Here is a 17,728-nt window from a genome sequence, read left to right on the forward strand (position 1 = left end):
TTGGTAAATTGGGTGGTATGGCATCTGAGTAGGGATGCTAGATCCAGAGGAATTAGCCGTGTTAGTCTGTTGCTGCAAAATAGTAAAGAGTCCAGTAGCACCTTTAAGACTAACACATTTTATTGTAGCATAAGCTTTTGAGAAACCCAGCTCCCTTCATCTGACAAAGAGAGCTGTGTATCTTGAAAGCTTATGCTACAATAAAATTTGTTAGTCTTAAAGGTGCTACTGAACTCTTTGCTATTTTGTAGGGATGATAACGTTTCACTTGTGTTCCTTTATGGGTTGAGAAGTCCACTCTGCCTTGCATTCCATTCCTCTTAAAATCTGGTGTCACTAGATTATTGAAAATAAATTTGGAAACTGATTCATGGCCAGTTGACTGCAACTTTCCATTTTTTTTTCTGCTCATTTTCAACTTCCCTGCTTCCCTAAAATTACTGAGTACTGATGCAACTCTTGAAAAAAAGCACTTATGATGGGATTTTTGATGAGAATTTTTTTCAATGCACTGATGAACACCATTGGAAAGCATTTTGGTTCAACCATATGTACAGTCACATGTTCTTGCCAAGTATTTTGTCAGTGCATACAAGCACATCATAATGTGAGGAGAGGAGACGCAAAATAACAGGAGAAATTGAATATTGCTACAAAATGCATGGGTCAGACTCGGTAAAATATTCAGAAATTTTAGAAAGAGGCAAGACTGGAGACTATGGAATACTAAAATGTGGGATAGATTAGATGCAAAGAATGTCAAAAGCTTTTTAAAAATGGAGCAAACTTCACTAACCTGCCTATCACTCTGCTACTAACTATTATAGTGACATTTGTAGATAAGGACAACATTAAATTGGCCAGGGCTGATCATTTATTTATTTACTTACTTTATTTATACCCCCATTTTCTCTTCAGTGGGAAGGAACTCAAAACTGCTTCTTCTTCATCTTATCCTCACAGCAACCAGAGTCTGGCATTCGAACTACCACACCACATTGGCCCAGTAGTATAGGACAGCCTGAGTCTGATTCCAGTGTCCAGTCCACTGACAACTCTAACTCTAAAGAATTGTGAAGGCTCCCTTTATCTTGGCCAATTTCTCCATGAGCAAATTCAGCCATGTTCTTGGCAAAGAGATCAGGCTGGATCCCACTTAAAAGTTCCACATGCACAAAGGGGAGCAATGTTCATAGATTCCTCCCTTCCACAGTAGATCTCCTGCTCCCTCCCCAGCTATTTCTGGGGTTCCCTGTTCCATAGGAACAGCATTGGAAGCACCTATCTCATCAGGTGCCTGTTGTGGGGGGAGGAAGGGAATGTGCTTGTAAACCACTTTGAGACTCCTTAGGGTAGAAAAAAGTGGTATAAAAACCTACTCTTCTATATTTGGGGCTGTAGAAGGAAGGGGAGGCAGGGAAATTGCACTCTGTATATAAAATTCCTTTCATCCATGGAAGTTTTAGACAGGATCCAAATCATCATGGACTGTGCACTAATGGCAATGGCTGTCATTGGTCCCCCCTCTGCCCTTGGGAGATTACGTGTGGCCAGGGCTCTTTTTGTAGCAGGAACTCCTTTGCATATTAGGCCACACCCCACTGATGTAGCCTGTCATCCAAGAGCTTGCAGAACTCTTAGTACAAGGCCTACCATAAGCTCTAGGAGGATTGGCTACGTCAGGGGTGTGTGGCCTAATATGCAAAGGAGTTCTTGCTACACCAAAAGCCCTGCGGTTGGCCAGCCAATTTGTGCTTTATGCTGATGGCAACTAGCATAATACAAACTCTGATCATTCTGAACAGATGAGGGAAGTTGACTAACTGCTGACAGAGTGGTATCATGAATGGGCTTCATGCCATGGCAGGATGCCAGCTACTGAGTCAGCAGAGAAGCTCAGACTTCCTGGGGGTGGGGGGAGTAGGTTTTAGCAAATCCATAAAGTATGAAAGCGTTTGTAGAAATGTAATAGGAAGTGGGCCGCAAAGTAATAACTGACACTCTCTGCATATGGTCTGCCAGCATAACCCTTCTACACTGGCCCCATTGGTGGGATATAAATATGCAAGAATGTAGAAGAAGAACACGACCGCAGATGTATACCCCCATTGATTTAAATAACTACATCCTTCCCTAGGGCCATTTCAGATTTTTTTTTAATGGTGCAGGGGAAAATGGTGCCACAGTCAAGATCGAAATCAGGCAGCGCAAACCTCCAGGAAATGAAGAGAACCTGCAACTCCCATCTTGACAGTTACAAAGAACACAGATGTAAACAGGTTAGCAGAGAGCATTAGGCTCGCCCTCACGGAGTGGAAGACATTAGACTTGTGCAGGAGTTCCTATGCAGATGTATGCAAATATCTGAGTATCACAGGAATAGCATGCCAAAATCATAGCCCTCCTCTTTCCCCATGTGCTGACATAAGTGGTTTGAATGAATTAGCTTTCAAAGCAGCAATGTCAAGAGTCAGACTGAAATAATAGCCCCAAAACAGAAGATTTAACTTAATTGCAGGGAAGTTCACCAGTTTATATCCTACTAAGATGGAAGTACACTTTCATCTTTGGAAGACGAGGTAGTGATTATCACTGATTCTTCCACCATCTCAGTGCAGATACCCACTTTACCCCCTATGCTGTACCCTAGGGCCTGCTGAATCCTAAGAACAAAACTGGGGAGGAGGGACTCAATGTGCTACAGTAGAAGGCGAAGTGGGAAAATCCTATTCCATGAAGTCTACTCTACAAATGGCTCTCATTGGATGCATGCCACTATTCTGTTTTTCCTTACTTTCCCCCCACTCTGTAATAGCTTCTGTATTCTTCTGGTCTGGACACAATCCACCAGAACCCAAGACCCATTGTAATGAATGGGAACTGCTGCATATGAGCACACGACCTTTTGCCATGTCTATAGGTGCTATTAATAAGTTCTCTCATTCTTCTGTTCAATTCAACAGGTATCAAAGCCATTGTACAAATCCCATTTTCAAAGAACCCTAAAAAAGATCCATATTTTCAAGGTGGCTCTGCTACTTGAGAAGATTGCTTTAAAATGAAACACCAAAAACATCGTATTCTTTCGCTTTCTCATGTTCACTTGATATATGTATTGTTTGTTGTTATATCCCTAAAATGCTGCTTTTTATAGTCTGACATTTTGACAGTACAGCACATAATATTTGTCTCTCTTTTTTGTCAATGAAAACAATAAACTACAGCTTTTGAAAGACTTGGCTTTGATTATTGCAACTGAACCAAAGATTTAAATTTGGAAAGTGCCCTGATGGCTGGGAGCAAATATAGCATGTAAAACAATAGGCACCCTCACACCCAGCATTAATCTTCTCCTCCCGCCTCGCTCTCTGAAGGGCTGAGAGGGGCCCTTTCCCTCCTGAGTAGGCCTTATCTGGAAGTGGACTGAAGAGAGGTCTTCCCCCACCCACTAAAAAGTTTTATGAGATGAGTTGGTGTTTACTTTGTTTGTTCATATATGAGAGGCTATCAGTGTAGCAGTGAAGTAGCCAGATTTGTAAAGGACACCCACATTAAGCTTGCAAATAGATATTTCAAAACAAGATGAGCGGAGAACTGTAGGACAAGTGAGGTTCATTGTAAGTCTGTATAAGGTCAACTGAATGTGCAGTTAAGTTCTGTCAAGTTGCTTCCAACCTACAGTGACCCGATGGATTAATGTTCTCCAAAATGCCCTACCATTAGTAGCCATTCTCAGGTGCTGCAAACTGAGGGCCATGGCTGGTTTTATTGAATCAATCTATCTTGTGTTGAGTCTTCCTCTTTTCCTGCTGCCTTCTATTATTCCTAACATTATTGTCTGTCCTCTCATAATGTGACCAAAGTATGATAGCCTCAGTTTAGCCATTTTAGCTTCTAGAGACATTTCAGGCTTGGTTTGATCTAGAACCAACTTCTTTGTCTTTTTGGCAGGCCATGGTATCCATAAAATTCTCTTCCAACACCACATTTCAAATGAATCAACTTTCTCCCTGTCATGTTTCTTCATTGTCCAACTTTCACACCCATACAAAGAAGAAGAGGGACTTCATTCATAAGAGGAGGAGGAGATTGGATTTATACCTCACCCTTAACTTGGAGTCTCAGAGCAGTTTACAATCTTCTTTCCCCTCCCTACAACAGACATCCTGTGAGGTATGTGGGGCTGAGAGAGCTCTTTCAATAACTGCTCTTGAGAGAACAGCTTTGAGAGAACTTGTGACTGACCCAAAGTCACACCAGCAGCTGCATGTGGAGTCCGCACTCCCAGTTCTCCCAGCTTAGAGTCTGCTCTCTTAATCGCTACACCAAACTGGCTTAGGGAATACGATAGTATGAATTAACTTGATCTTGGTCACCAGCAACACATCCTTACACTTAAGGATCTTGTCTAGCTCCTTCAGGGTTGCCCTCCCCAACTGCAATCTTTGTGGGGGACAGTTGGGTGCCCTCTTCTTTGGCTTCTTGGGTGCAGTCTCTCTTTTTATGATGGAGCCAAGGAATAGAATATCTTGAACAATTTTAATTTCTTCATCATCAAAGTTGTGTAATTCCCCAATAATCATTACTTTTGTCTTCTTGAAGTTCAGCTGTAATCCTGCTTTGACACTTTCTACTTTAGCCTTCACCAGTAGTTGTTTGAAGTCTTCACTGTTTTCTGCCAATAATACGATGTCATCTGCATATCTCAGCTTGTTAATATTCTTTCCACCAATGTTCACTCCACCTTCATCTAAATCTAATACAGCTTTCCTTATGATGTGTTCCAAATACAGATTGAAGAGATAGGAAAACAGAATGCATCCTTGTTGGACACCTTTGCCAGTTGGAAACCATTCTGTTTCTCCATATTCTGCCTTTACAGTGGCCTTTTCTCCAGAGTAAAGATTGCACATCAAAACAATTAGACACTGTGGTACACAGATTTCCTTTAAAGCCAACCATAGCATTTCATGATCCCCACATTCAGAAGCTTTGCTGTAATCTGTGAAACAAAGGCTGATTTTCTTCTGAAATTCTCTTGTATACTCCAGTAACCGACGTAAATTTACAATATGATCTCTAGTGCCTTTTCCTTTTCTGAATCCAGCTTAAACATATGGCATTTCTTGTTCCATATATGGTATATTGTATTATAATATATATTGTAAGATTTGGAGCATCACTTTACTTGTGTGAGAAATTAATACGATGGTCTGATAGTTGCTGCAGTCTTTGACATCTCCTTTTTTCAGAATTGGGATGTAAATTGAGCGTTTTCAGTCCTTGGGCCATTGGGTTTTTCCCCCCATATTTGTTGGCACAATCATGTTAAGATTTTGATGGATTCTGTTTCTGTGGCTAGGAATAGCTCTATTGATATCCTATATACTCCTGGTGACTTGTTTCTTCCAATTGTTCTCAGTGCAGCTTTCACTTCACTTTCTAAAACTCTAGGTTCTTCTTCAAAAGATGCTTCTTGAAAGGAATCTGTCATCCTTTCATCTCTTTTGTACAGTTCTTCAGTGTCTTGTTCCCATCTTTATTTTGTCCTGTTTAGTTAATGTATTTGTGTTGATCTTTCAGCATGCCTAACCATGATTTAAATTTCCCTTTGATTCCTTGGATCTTGTGGAACACATCTCTCGTTCTTCCTTTTTGTTGTTCTATATTTTTACACTAGTTATAACAGTTTTCTGAATATCTATGTTTGAGTCACAGGAATGCTGCATTCTATATAAACACAAGGTCTGAAATAACTGTGATTACCCAGGAAAGAAATCATGGGGCCATAGTTGATATTTCAGTTTTTAAAATCACATACTGTGTGCAATTCAGAAATGCTTTAAAATTAAAAGTTCCTGGTTCCTTCCAATATCCTCCCAGGGTAGGGACTGTGACTCAGTGGTAGTGCTTGGTGTGCAGAAGTTCCCAGGTTCGGTGCTTGGCATCTCCACTTGAAGGGTTCAGGTGGGAGGGGATGTGAAAAGAGCCATTGTCTGAGTAGATGCAGCAGCTGTTGATGGGCTAATTCAGTAGTTCTGGTCATAATGTTACACTGAATTCAGTTACACCCTGCATCTGTTTGTGAGAAAGAGTTTGTACATCTGTTTGTGAGAAAGAGTCAATGTGTGTTTATTTTACAAGTGAAACCTGGGTGCCAGTACTTGGATCAATGTGTGGTTAAAGTCACACATTCAGCTGTACATCTGTGTCCAATTTCACCAGTGCAGGGGTAATCAAAGCTGTAGCACCCTCCACAGTTCCCTTCTTCCCTGGCAAGGTCTTTGGAGGGCCTCAGACAGCCCAGTAGTGTTTTCTACCCACCTCCTTCTCTTTTTGTCCCACTCACATCTTCTCCCTTTGCAGTCTAGGGACTAGCTCAACCTTGCCTTCCTGGACCTGCCTTTTGAAAGGTTCTTTGGAGGAGGGACATCCCCAGATTCTCCCTCTCCCTCCAGTCCAGGAGCTAGACTCTGAAAACTGGCCAAAACCAGGGCTAATAGAGCTTCTCCTTAGGTCTCTCTGTCCCGCTGCCCTGACCTCCTCTAAAGGAGCTTGCCTTCAGACTGCTTGAGCTTAGTGAGGCTGGGACTGCCTCTCCCCTTTCCCAGCCCACCAGGTGCTCTCCCTTGTGCCAGGACCTGCTCCATATGGGGCTAAGTCCCACCATGCCTTCTCTGTTGATGCTTCACCTCTGAGATCTGTTGGGCCTGATTGCCAGTCCTCACAGAGCTCTTTTTGTTATGGCTGGCCTCCGGCCACCTCTGATTGTTAAGTGTGGGGACAGGGGCACTGCCTCTGGACATGTTGAGTGTGATATGAAAATTGCCCAGTGCATGCATAAAGAACAACCAAGTGTGGGCTATACATGGATTGTACACATGTTCATTATAAGTTATGAACAGGGCTAGTGCATGGCAGCTCCATGTGTTAAATCTATAGCACCAGCACAGTGTACACAGTTCTGGCCATCCTATCTCAAGAAAAAGAGTAGGGGGTTTTTTATACAACCATCTTCCCTTCCTTTCCCCACAAGAGGCACCTGCGAGGTAGGTGAATTTGAGAGAGTTCTGAAATAACTGTGATTTGGTCCAAGGTCACTCAGCAGGCTTTGTGTAGAGGAGTGGGAAATCAAACTCCAGTTCTCCAGATTAGAGTCCATTACTCTTAACCACTACACCGTGCTGGCTCTCAACAATAAGGATATTGTAGAGTTAGAAAGGGAACACAAAATAATCAAATGGTTGGAGCAGCTACCCTGTGATGAAAAACGAAAGAGTTTAGGGGGGAAAGATAGCCAATAGAGACATTATTGTGCATGGTATAGAGGAGCTTTTTCTACTTCTTCCATATTCTGGAATTCAGGGCCATCCAGTAAAATTGATTAGCCATTAATTCAGGACAGAAAAATAATAAACAAATACTGTGCATAATTATTTCATTGCAACAATGCAACATTTATCAGTGACATAGCTGGCTTTAAGAGGGGATTAGGCTCATTCATGAAAGACAGCCATGACTGTTAGTGCTGATAGGCAGATGAAATCTGTAAACTCCTATGTTAAAAAAGTAAAAGGTAAAGGTAGTCCTCTGTGCAAGCACTGAGTCATTACTGACCCATGGGGTGAAGTCACATCATGATGTTTTCTTGGCAGACTTTTTATGGGGCAGTTTGCCATTGCCTTCCCCAGTCATCTACACTTTACCCCCAGCAAGCTGGGTACTCATTTTACTGACCCCGGAAGAATGGAAGGCTGAGTCAACCTTGAGCTGGCTAGTGCTACCTGAACCCAGCTTCTACCAGGATCGAACTCAGGTTGTGAGCAGAGCTTGAACTGCAAAACTGCAACTTACCACTTTGTGCCACAGGGCTCCCTGTTACAGGTTCCTTAATGCAAGGTGTCAAGTGGGAAAGCCGCAGCAGGGAAAAGCTTGTGAGCTTCCAGGTGGTATCTGGTTGACCATTCTGGGTGACAGCTTATTGGACTAGAGAGATGTTTGATCTGATCTTCTGATGCTGAATATACAGTCCCTGATCAGGCAGTAATACTCTGTCACATACACAAGTGCACACAGCAACCTTGCTTGGCTTCTAAGCATTTCTCAGGAACTGTACCTGCATCCTGAAGTTTTACCTCCAGAGACACACTTTTCTTTTTAATCAAAACCTGAGATGTAAGTGGAACACAAATAGAACTGAACTGGAATGAGTCACCCTTTTTCAAGAACATTTTCAGTACTGCAGAGAAATAACTTTCTTTTCCAGTGATTTTTGGCTCCTGTTTGTTTAAATTGTCTTCATATGGACATTCTCTGTTGCCCTGATTTGACCCCAATGGCTCTATGTAACCTAATTTTACTGGTTGCATTGCCCCACATGATTTCATTTTCTGCCCCTGGGGATGATGTTCCACCAGATCCAGCATTGTAATACAATTCTGTTCACTATGTGATCCCTGACTGGATGAGACAAGTGATTTGGCTATTGCAGGAAGGCAGCATCTGTACCAAAGTATTGAAGACAAGGTGAATATTTATACAACCCTAAATAGTTTGGGAAGAATTTTCTGTTCCCCTGAGAGCTCTGCCAGTCAGCTGCTGGCAGAGGAGAATTACTGCAAAAAACACTGACATTTTAGCAACATGTCTAAGTGACTTCAACATGACCTGGGGATGTCAGGTGACATTCTGTTTTTTGGGCAAAAACTCTATGGTAGAAACTAATTCTACCATAGAGTTTTTGCCCAAAAACCAGAGCATCACTCCAGTGTCCCTGGCATATCACTTCCAGGTCACATTGGAAACCACATGGACACATCACTGAAAAGTTGGGTGAAACCAGCTGCTCCCAGTAAACCCACTCTCCATCCCCCACCAGCTGCCAGGAGAGACCCAGCAACTCTACCCAGGCTAGCCTGATGTTGCCAGATCTTGGAAGCTAAACAGGGTCCACCCTGGTCAGTATTTGGATGGGAGACCACCAAGGAAGTGCAGGGTCACTATGCAGAAGCAGGCGATGGCAAACCACCACTGAATGACTCCTTCCTTGAAAACTCTAACTCAGCAGCAACTTGATAGCAAAAAAAAGGCTTCTAATCAGCTTTCCTATATCAGATCATGAATCTCCTTGCAAGAGATACACTCAACAGTGTTCTTGGTACATTTGAGTATATTACACAAGTAAAAATTATTACAAATAAATCTTTGTTTCCATTTGATGTTTTTATTGAAAGAAATTACATTTTTATGATTAACTGGAAAATTTTACTGACATAATGTAACAAACTCTAGCTGGTTATTTGCGCAATGAACTGTTTTGCAGGAAGCTAAAAGACTATGGTAATGCCATCCATTGATTTTACACTGATAATTAAAGGAGAGTGATCACCTAAGTACATTTTTTTTGTTAACAAAAGTAAATGGGTCACAAGTGAGAAGCATCTTCATAGAAACTATCCAAATCAACTGTTTCCCATCTTTATAGATTTCCAAAATCATCTTTCAACAACACATAGCTGTCCCACTTAATATGGAGGTAACCAAGAAAGTTGACAAAAGGCTTAATAGCAGGATAAATACTAATAGTCACAATATGTTAAATTAACAAAACTTTAATGCATAACAAATAATTTAAAAATCCATTAAAACCAAACACATTTCTGCCACAAGGCCTTCCTCAGTGGTACAATTGTTAAAATTCACTCCATAAAATAAAATTTTTAAAAAGAAACAAATCCAACATTTCAGTCCTAAACTTTAAAATCTGAAAAAGAAGAAATGGGGAGAAGAAAAAAAAGGATCACTAAAATGAATTAGTGTGTGAATCATTTATAAAATTTAAAAATGTAATTTCCATAATTATTAGTCTACTAGGAATAAGACCAGTTGTGAAGAAAAATACAACGGGCTCCAGAAAGAGGCTCTGGGTGACTGCCCTCCCACCCTTCTCACCCACCCAAGTGAAAGAATTCATTCCCCCTCCCCACATCAAGGTGAGCTGATCTCTGAAGAGCAGTTGCAATTCTGAGTGATCTCCAGCCCTCACCTGGAGATTGGCAACAGTAGTTCCCAGGAGGAAATGGAATTGTATTTGTCTGAGGCCCCACCCCTTCTCAAAACTCACTCTCTCCAGGCTCCACCCCTTATATCTCCAGAAATATCCTAACCTGGAGTTGGCAACCATATCTCCTTCCTTTTATCTGCCCCTCTGACTTCAGCTTTCCATTGCCTTCCCCTTCTCTGCAGCTTCTATGTAAGGAAAGGACAGGGAAAGATGGGGGACCAGAGCAGCTTACATCATTCTCCTCTCCCCCCTTTATTCTGAACAACAACCCTGTGAGGCAGGTTAGGTGGAAGTCTGTGATTGGTCTGAAATCACCCAGCCAGCTTCCACAGCAAGAACCTGTGTTTGGCAGACTCCACTCTGAAGCCCTAACTCTTATGCCCTCCTCAAACTCCACCACAGAATATTTATTTTATTTATTTCATTCGATTTATATCCGCCCTACCCCACCGAGGCAGGCTCAGGGCGGGATATCCAAAAATTTCCCACCAACCTGGAACTGGCAGCCCTAGTCAGGACTGGCCCCAACGAGTTCTGCCTCAGAGGCCTTTATTGATACCTTTCAGATCAACAGTCTGTCTCTGATAATGTTGTTGGTCTTAAACATAGGACTTCAATCTCTCTCTGTGTCTCACTTTCCCTCTGTATCTCTCTCTGTATCTGGATGCCATTTTGTCCCTTTTCCAGAGGAGGATAGGGAGGAGTCCTCAGCTAATCAAGGGAAGCCTTTCTCTAGCTGTTTCCCTCCTCCTCCCTCCCTTAGCCATTCAAGGGAAGGGTTTCTGTCTCTCCTCTGTGAATCAGTGCAATAGATGGCTCAGCCAATGGGAGGGTAGGGAGAGCCATCTATTGCAATTTAACTGCCTTTTACTGACAGAATCAGCTTTGTTGACTAGCAACAGCCACTCAGGCAGGAGAGAGGAACAGACTCAACAATGGCATGCAAGTACCCTTGATTGGTAGTTTGATGGGCCAAAGGTTGATGCACCACAGTCCCATCCAATCCCAACCAATCAGGTTGCTCGGATTTGCCAAGTCAGAACGGGAATTATGTATAAAAGATATTGTTCACATTTACAAAAAAGTAGGGCCAATTCATTAACTAGATAAGTCACAGTTCATTATTGGAATAAATTGGGTCTATCGAAATAATTTTTCAAATTGTGGTTGTTTCTGGTCCAAATATCTATTTTTTTATTAATTCAAAACACACAAACAAATTAAGAGAAGAAGAAACGTTTTAGAAAATTATATGATTTTTTTTATATGTAAGCAAGGTCAGAACGAATTGTAGATCTATTGTGTGTAAATCCACATTCTGGAAACAAATCACATAGAGTAAACCCTATTGCTATCACATATTTATATAAGACAGTGGGAGGATGGAAGAAAATGCAATACATGAAAACTGATTGTCATGTCATTAGCTGTCCCACTTAATATGAACACATATTCTTGATAAGTAATTGTCCTGTAGTTTCAAACAACATACAAAGTCATCTATACTTAGATATCTTTTTGAAATGTATAAATGCTGTGTCAAATTATTTTCTCTAGTTTTAACCATAATCAAGAATATAAAACATAGTGATTAGAAGTTTATATATGGAGAGAGAGATACTAACTTTTGGATCGCAATAAATATAACTTATATTTGAACTGTATCCTCATCCTATATTTAGTTGGACATTCTTGCCATTCTCAGGCACCTCTTACACGTCGGCCCAATTTGTATTATCCATTGATGCAAGACTAGATTGTTTCTAGTCTACTAAAAACCATACCATTCTGTTACTCCTTTGTTTCTTATCCCTTCACAGTGCTGTTCCGAGCTTGGTCTCTGGATTCTCTATTTGGATGGTTTAGCTGAGAGACCAGGCTAGCCCTGCTTCTGTCCTGCAGAAGCATCCTCCATTATTTTTTTTAGTCAAAATCAGCAACTGTTCCCCTATATTCTTGGCCATATCCATGACATTCTGCATTTGGAGTGTGAAAATTATACTTTTCGTTCTGCCACACATGGGCTTTTGGTGGTGCCTGGCCTTTGATTCACCCATTTGAGCGTGACAAGGGCAAGGGCCTTTCCCATTATGGCCCAGACCTCAGAGAATGCTTTGTCTGAGGAGACTTGTGCCCTGTGGGATTTGTCTGCATTCTGCAGGGCTTGTAAGACACTAGTTATTCCACCAGGCATTTCACTAACATAATTTTGGTGGACTCTACCATCAACGCTGCTGATTTTTATGCCAAAAGCATTTGCTGTGTACTGATTTTTTAATTGGATTTTATTGCAATTATTTTGTTATTCTATTGCTGTATTGTTAGCCTCCTGAGATCCAGTTTGGAGGAAGGGCAGTATACAAATCAAATACAATGAATAAAAATAAAAACTACACAGTAAATAGGCTAGAACTCATTTGCATATTAGGCCACACCCTCTGACATCGCCATTGTGTCCCACAGGGCTTTTTCTACAAAAAAACCCCAGCAGGAACTCATCTGCATATTAGGCCACACCCTCTGACATTGCCATTGTTTCACACAGAGCTTTTCCTACAAAAAACTTCAGCAGGAACTCATCTGCATATTAGGCCACACCCCCTGATGCCAAGCCAGCCGGAACTGCATTCCAGTGTGTTCCTGCTCAAAAAAAGCCCTAGGCTAGACCCTTAAGAAGACAGGAGGAATTTATACCATTATTTGGAAGAACACACATGACATTCATGGTAACCTTTATATCTTCCATGTGGAAAGGCTTAATCTCTACAGTAGCAATATCCTTCCAGGGACCAAGTGAGGATTTTCATGTTCTCAGGAAATGACTGCTATCCGTGGCTGAGGAGCTGCACTCTCAACGCTCAATAATCCAAAGGCAGGCTGTTTTTATTCCCCAATTACCCAACAGCTGAACAACAGCTACACTTTCAGTTACTCAATCAAGATAAATGTTACTGGATTGTGTGTCGGATTGATTATTAATTTTTCCCCTTCGATTTTAATTAAGGCACTTGGGCCCAATTTAAATCTTTGACAAGAAAAAGTAAGCAAATTAGCTTTCCCTCAGAACTGTGTTTTGCATGCACCTGAAATCTCTGAAACAAGAAGATTTGGTTAATTAAAACCCCTTGTACATTTTTTTTTCCCTCTAGCATGATGCTAATTGAAGGCATAAGTGGAAATGAAGTTTGGCATACTGCTAGTAAATCATTGCCATCATAATTAGGATGGAAGAAAAATGAGGTGGGGGTTATTATGCATTTAAAAAAAACCAAAAAACACCCTAAACCCTATCTTTTCACTTGGTGAAGGTTAAAAATTGGCAATACAGTCCTAAACAGAGTCATATATCCTGTTAATCCTATTGACTTCAATTGACTTAGAATCATAGAATCACAGAGTTGGAAAGAACTTCTAGAATCATCTAGTCCAATGAATGGAATTCACAAATACCTCCCCCCCAAACACACACACACACACCCAGTGACCCCTGCTCCATGCCCAGAAGATGGCAGGAAAGGAGATTGTAAGCCACTCAGAGACTCTGAATGAAAGGCAGAGTATAAATCCAATCTCTTCTTCTTCTCTTCTCTTCTTCCCTGAAAATTTCCTAATATTTTCAATCTATAAAGAGAGATCCTTAAATTAATTTTGAATTGATCTTCACTCAAAATCTGGTGACAACCTAGAGTTGCCAGGTTCCCTGGACACCGGTGACGGGACAGGGATGTAAGGTTGCTAAATCTGGATTGGGAAACTCCTGGAGATTTGGGGATTTATTTATTTATTGTGTGGCAGAGTTACACACAGGAAGCATATAATAATATTAAACATGTAACCAAATTGATACAACGGGTTTGCAGGCTAACTGGGCAATCCCCTTAAATAGTGATATCTAAATTTTCAAGCCAGGGGAGGACAAGAACCATATTGGGGTACAATGCCATAGAGTCTACCCTCCAAATAATGAAATTATGTGGACCAATGCATCCATTTCCTCCAGGGGAACTCATCTCTGTAGTCTGGTGTTGAGCTGTAATTACAGGGGATCCCCAGTTCCTACCTGGCGTCTGGCATCGCTACAACAATCTAGGACAAAATGTTCATAGTCTTGTCAAACTGCTTTTGGCTTTCCCTAAATTTTCTTCAGTGCTTTGTCTTGGGAAAGGAATTTCCAAACTTAGCCAGTTTTGCTTTAGGTGAAATGTTGGTGGTAACTTGAATAATGGTTCATGGCGGCCAGTTCGAGGTTTGTGAACTGAAGTTCATGGCAGGTCAACCAACATCTTGTTCTATCAAGTTCATGAACCTCATGAACCAAAGCAGTTCATTTGGTACCTAAAAGTTAATGATGATTCAAGGCACATGAACCAGGCATGCCATGAACCACAAACTGCATTTCCACAGTTTGTGCCTGTCTGTATTGATATCCACAGTGTAGTGCTTGTTGATGTGCCTGTCACATGCCTGCCTTATACTGAGTCAGACCTTTGGTCTATCAAGGTCAATACTATTTACTTGACTGGCGGCAGAACTCCAAAGTCTCATGAAGGGTTTTTTTTTTAAATTTTGAGCCTTCTTGCAGATTAAAATATTTCATTTATCCTTGTATATTGGATTACTTCCTTTTTAACTGAGTAAATGACCCAGCAAACAATGAATTACACCCAGGACTGAAGGAAGCCATTTTCAACATTAAAAAAGAGAGAGAGAGAGAGAGAGGCCTACAGCACTGCAATAACCAGCTGCCACAAACGGCATGAGATAGCAGCTGTCAGCTTTCTTCCACAATAGTATTTTCTCACTTGTCTTTAGACAATACGGAATGATGAATCCAAAAAACCAAATCAAAAAGCTGTGATAATGCAAGTCAGCCCAATCCCGAATTTATTAGCAAGCAACACCCTTGTCCATTTGCTTTTGACAAGTGGAAAGCAGGGTGCTAGAGAACAAAAAGGACATGGATGCTGCAGAAAGCATCCGTTTCCTGGGCACTAAATTCTGAGTTGGGAAGACAGGAGAGGATTATACAGTACAGAATGGATTTCACTTGGTAACCGGAACTGAAAATTTCCTAAAAGAAAGTGAAGAGGAAACTGGAAAAGAGAGATACTGTGTATTCTGTGACATCATGTAAGTTCTTGCCAGAGATGAAATGCTGTGCCAGTTCTAGACCAAAGTCTTATTTACTTTGCCCACAGTGCAGAAATTCTTCACCCATCCTGGTGAAAGGCAGATGCCAACCACAGCATTGGGTGACTATTGATCCTCATTAAAATTCTCTATGGGTTCTCGTCAGAGATGCACAGAACCTTGAAATTCCTGGGAGGAGGGAGTATGGCTCAAAGGTAGAACATTCGCCTTACATGCAGAAGGTTCCAGGCTCAATGCAGATCTTCAGTTAAAAGGGTCTTGTAACAGGTGATGTGAAACCTTGGAGATCCACTGATAATCCGAGTAGATGATATTTATCTTGATAGACCAACGGTGTGACTTTGTATAAGATACTTTCATTTTCCTTTTATTTCTTTTGTTGTTGTTGTTGCCATCAAGTCATAGCTGACATATAGCAATTCTGTAGGTTTTTCAAGACAAGAAACATTCAGACGTGATTTGTCATTGTCTGCCACTGTACTGTGACCATGAAGTTCTTTGGTGGTCTCCCAATCTTGGTTAGCTTTCTGGATTGGCAGAGAACAGCCTAGCCTGGGCTTTACAAGTCAAAGCTTTCAGGGTGTTCCTCAGAATTACTCTGTTTAATCTGTGTAGGAATTACCAAATTCTTCTCAATTGAAGCACCTAGCTTTTCTTGGTGAAGAATTTATACCACCTGCCCAGATGCAGAGCCATTCTGGAGGGACTGTAGCACAGGCACAGTAATCAGCTCACAACATTTCCCCCAGAATGACTGTGGTGTTGCATGGAAAGGAGAACAGACAAATCCTGGCATGAGCAAAGACCTGAGTAAAAGGATATTACCTCAGATCTACCCCCAACTTTGAGCCTCAATGCTAGACAATGCTATAATTAATGGAGCCAGCATGGCATAGTGGTTAAGAGCAGAGGACTCTAATCTGGAGAACCCAGTGTGATGCCCCACTCCTTCACATGAAGCCCTGGCCAGTCATGGTTCCCACAGAACTCTCTCAGCCTCACCAGCCTCACAAGGTGCCTGTTGTGGAGAGGGGAAGATAAAGGCATTAAAAGCCACTTCGAGAGTCTTTACCGTAGAGTAAAGCATAGCATAAAAACTCTTTTCAATGCACCGGATTTTTATATACGTAATTATATAACAGGCCAACTGGGCTACCCAGATTTGGCATATTGAAATATGGCAATCCTACCACCTCTGTGTCCTGACCCAGATGGGCCACGTTAGCCAGATCTCATCAAAACTTGGAAGCTAAGCAGGGTTTTTTGTTGTTGTTCAGTCGCACAGTCGAGTCCGACTCTTTGCGACTCCATGGACCAAGTCACGTCAGGCCCTCCTGTCTTCCACCATCCTCCAAAGTCTGCTCAAATTTGTGTTAGCTAGTTAATATTTGGATGGGAGATTATTAAAGGAGGTCAGGGTTGCTACACAGAGGCAGGCAATGGCAAACTGCCTTTTTTCATCGCTTGCCTGGTGAGGTTGCCATAAATTTGCTGCAACTTGACAACATTCTGTCCCATTCAAAATGTCCCTCTAATTATAATCTCTGGTGAAACATATTTTGGGCCATGAAGGAAGGATGACTTCCCCTGGATGCTCTTAGTATGCATGTGCCTCCACTGGAGTTCTGAGGTTTCCAGCAGTTTTGGAAGTCTCTAGATGTTAAATCTTTGATGGGGTAGATGAATCAGGACTCTCACGCACACACAGGTACATTGAATTATCCTGCAATGCTCCCCTTTCATAACCCCTTCTAACCATCTGAACAGCAGGGTCTGAATTGCAAATATTTTATAGTAAAGTACAACATCCATCTTGCAATTAAGAATTTACTTAAACATTCTTAAACTTAACAACAAAATAAAACCTGTTATAGTCAGTCTATTAAAAATCCTGCCTCTGTAGACATTTCAAAACAGGCTTTTGAGCAATAAATAGAAGCGAGGTGTAAGGGGAAAACTAGCAGTACTATCTAACGCAGGTTGGGGAGATCAGGAAGCAAGCTTTAGCGTGAAAAAAGAGGTGTTGCAACTATGCCAGAGTGCCCCTAATTTCAGCTGTGAAATGTTGAGTGGGGGAATTCTGAGCAGGCTGTAATGGGAGAATTTTGAGTAAGCCGACATTTGGCCACCAAACACAAACGGCAGTTTCCAATCTTAGATAACACCTCTGAGTCATTGGAATGACCTTGCTCAGAGCTGCTATCCCGGAATCAGATACAGTTCATTCAAGTGGAACGGATGCCAATGAAAAGTGCATCACGAGGAGAAGGAAAAAACTCTCCGAAATATGAGCAAAAGGCCAATATTGCTCCGGCAGCGAGAACAAATTGGCTTTTGAAAAATGCAACAGTTATAAAAATTTCCATAGGTCTATCAGTAAAATAAAACTTAGGGATCAACTTGTGATAGACAGCAATTCCAGAGAAGCCAAGAGGGGAAATGTTTCCACATGCTAAGAAAATAGCCCTGGGTGAGTGAAATATTCAGGATGTTCTTCTTTAGCATGATGCTTCA

Source organism: Heteronotia binoei, chromosome 3 (assembly GCF_032191835.1).
Source record: "Heteronotia binoei isolate CCM8104 ecotype False Entrance Well chromosome 3, APGP_CSIRO_Hbin_v1, whole genome shotgun sequence".
In the NCBI taxonomy this organism is placed as follows: Eukaryota; Metazoa; Chordata; class Lepidosauria; order Squamata; family Gekkonidae; genus Heteronotia; species Heteronotia binoei.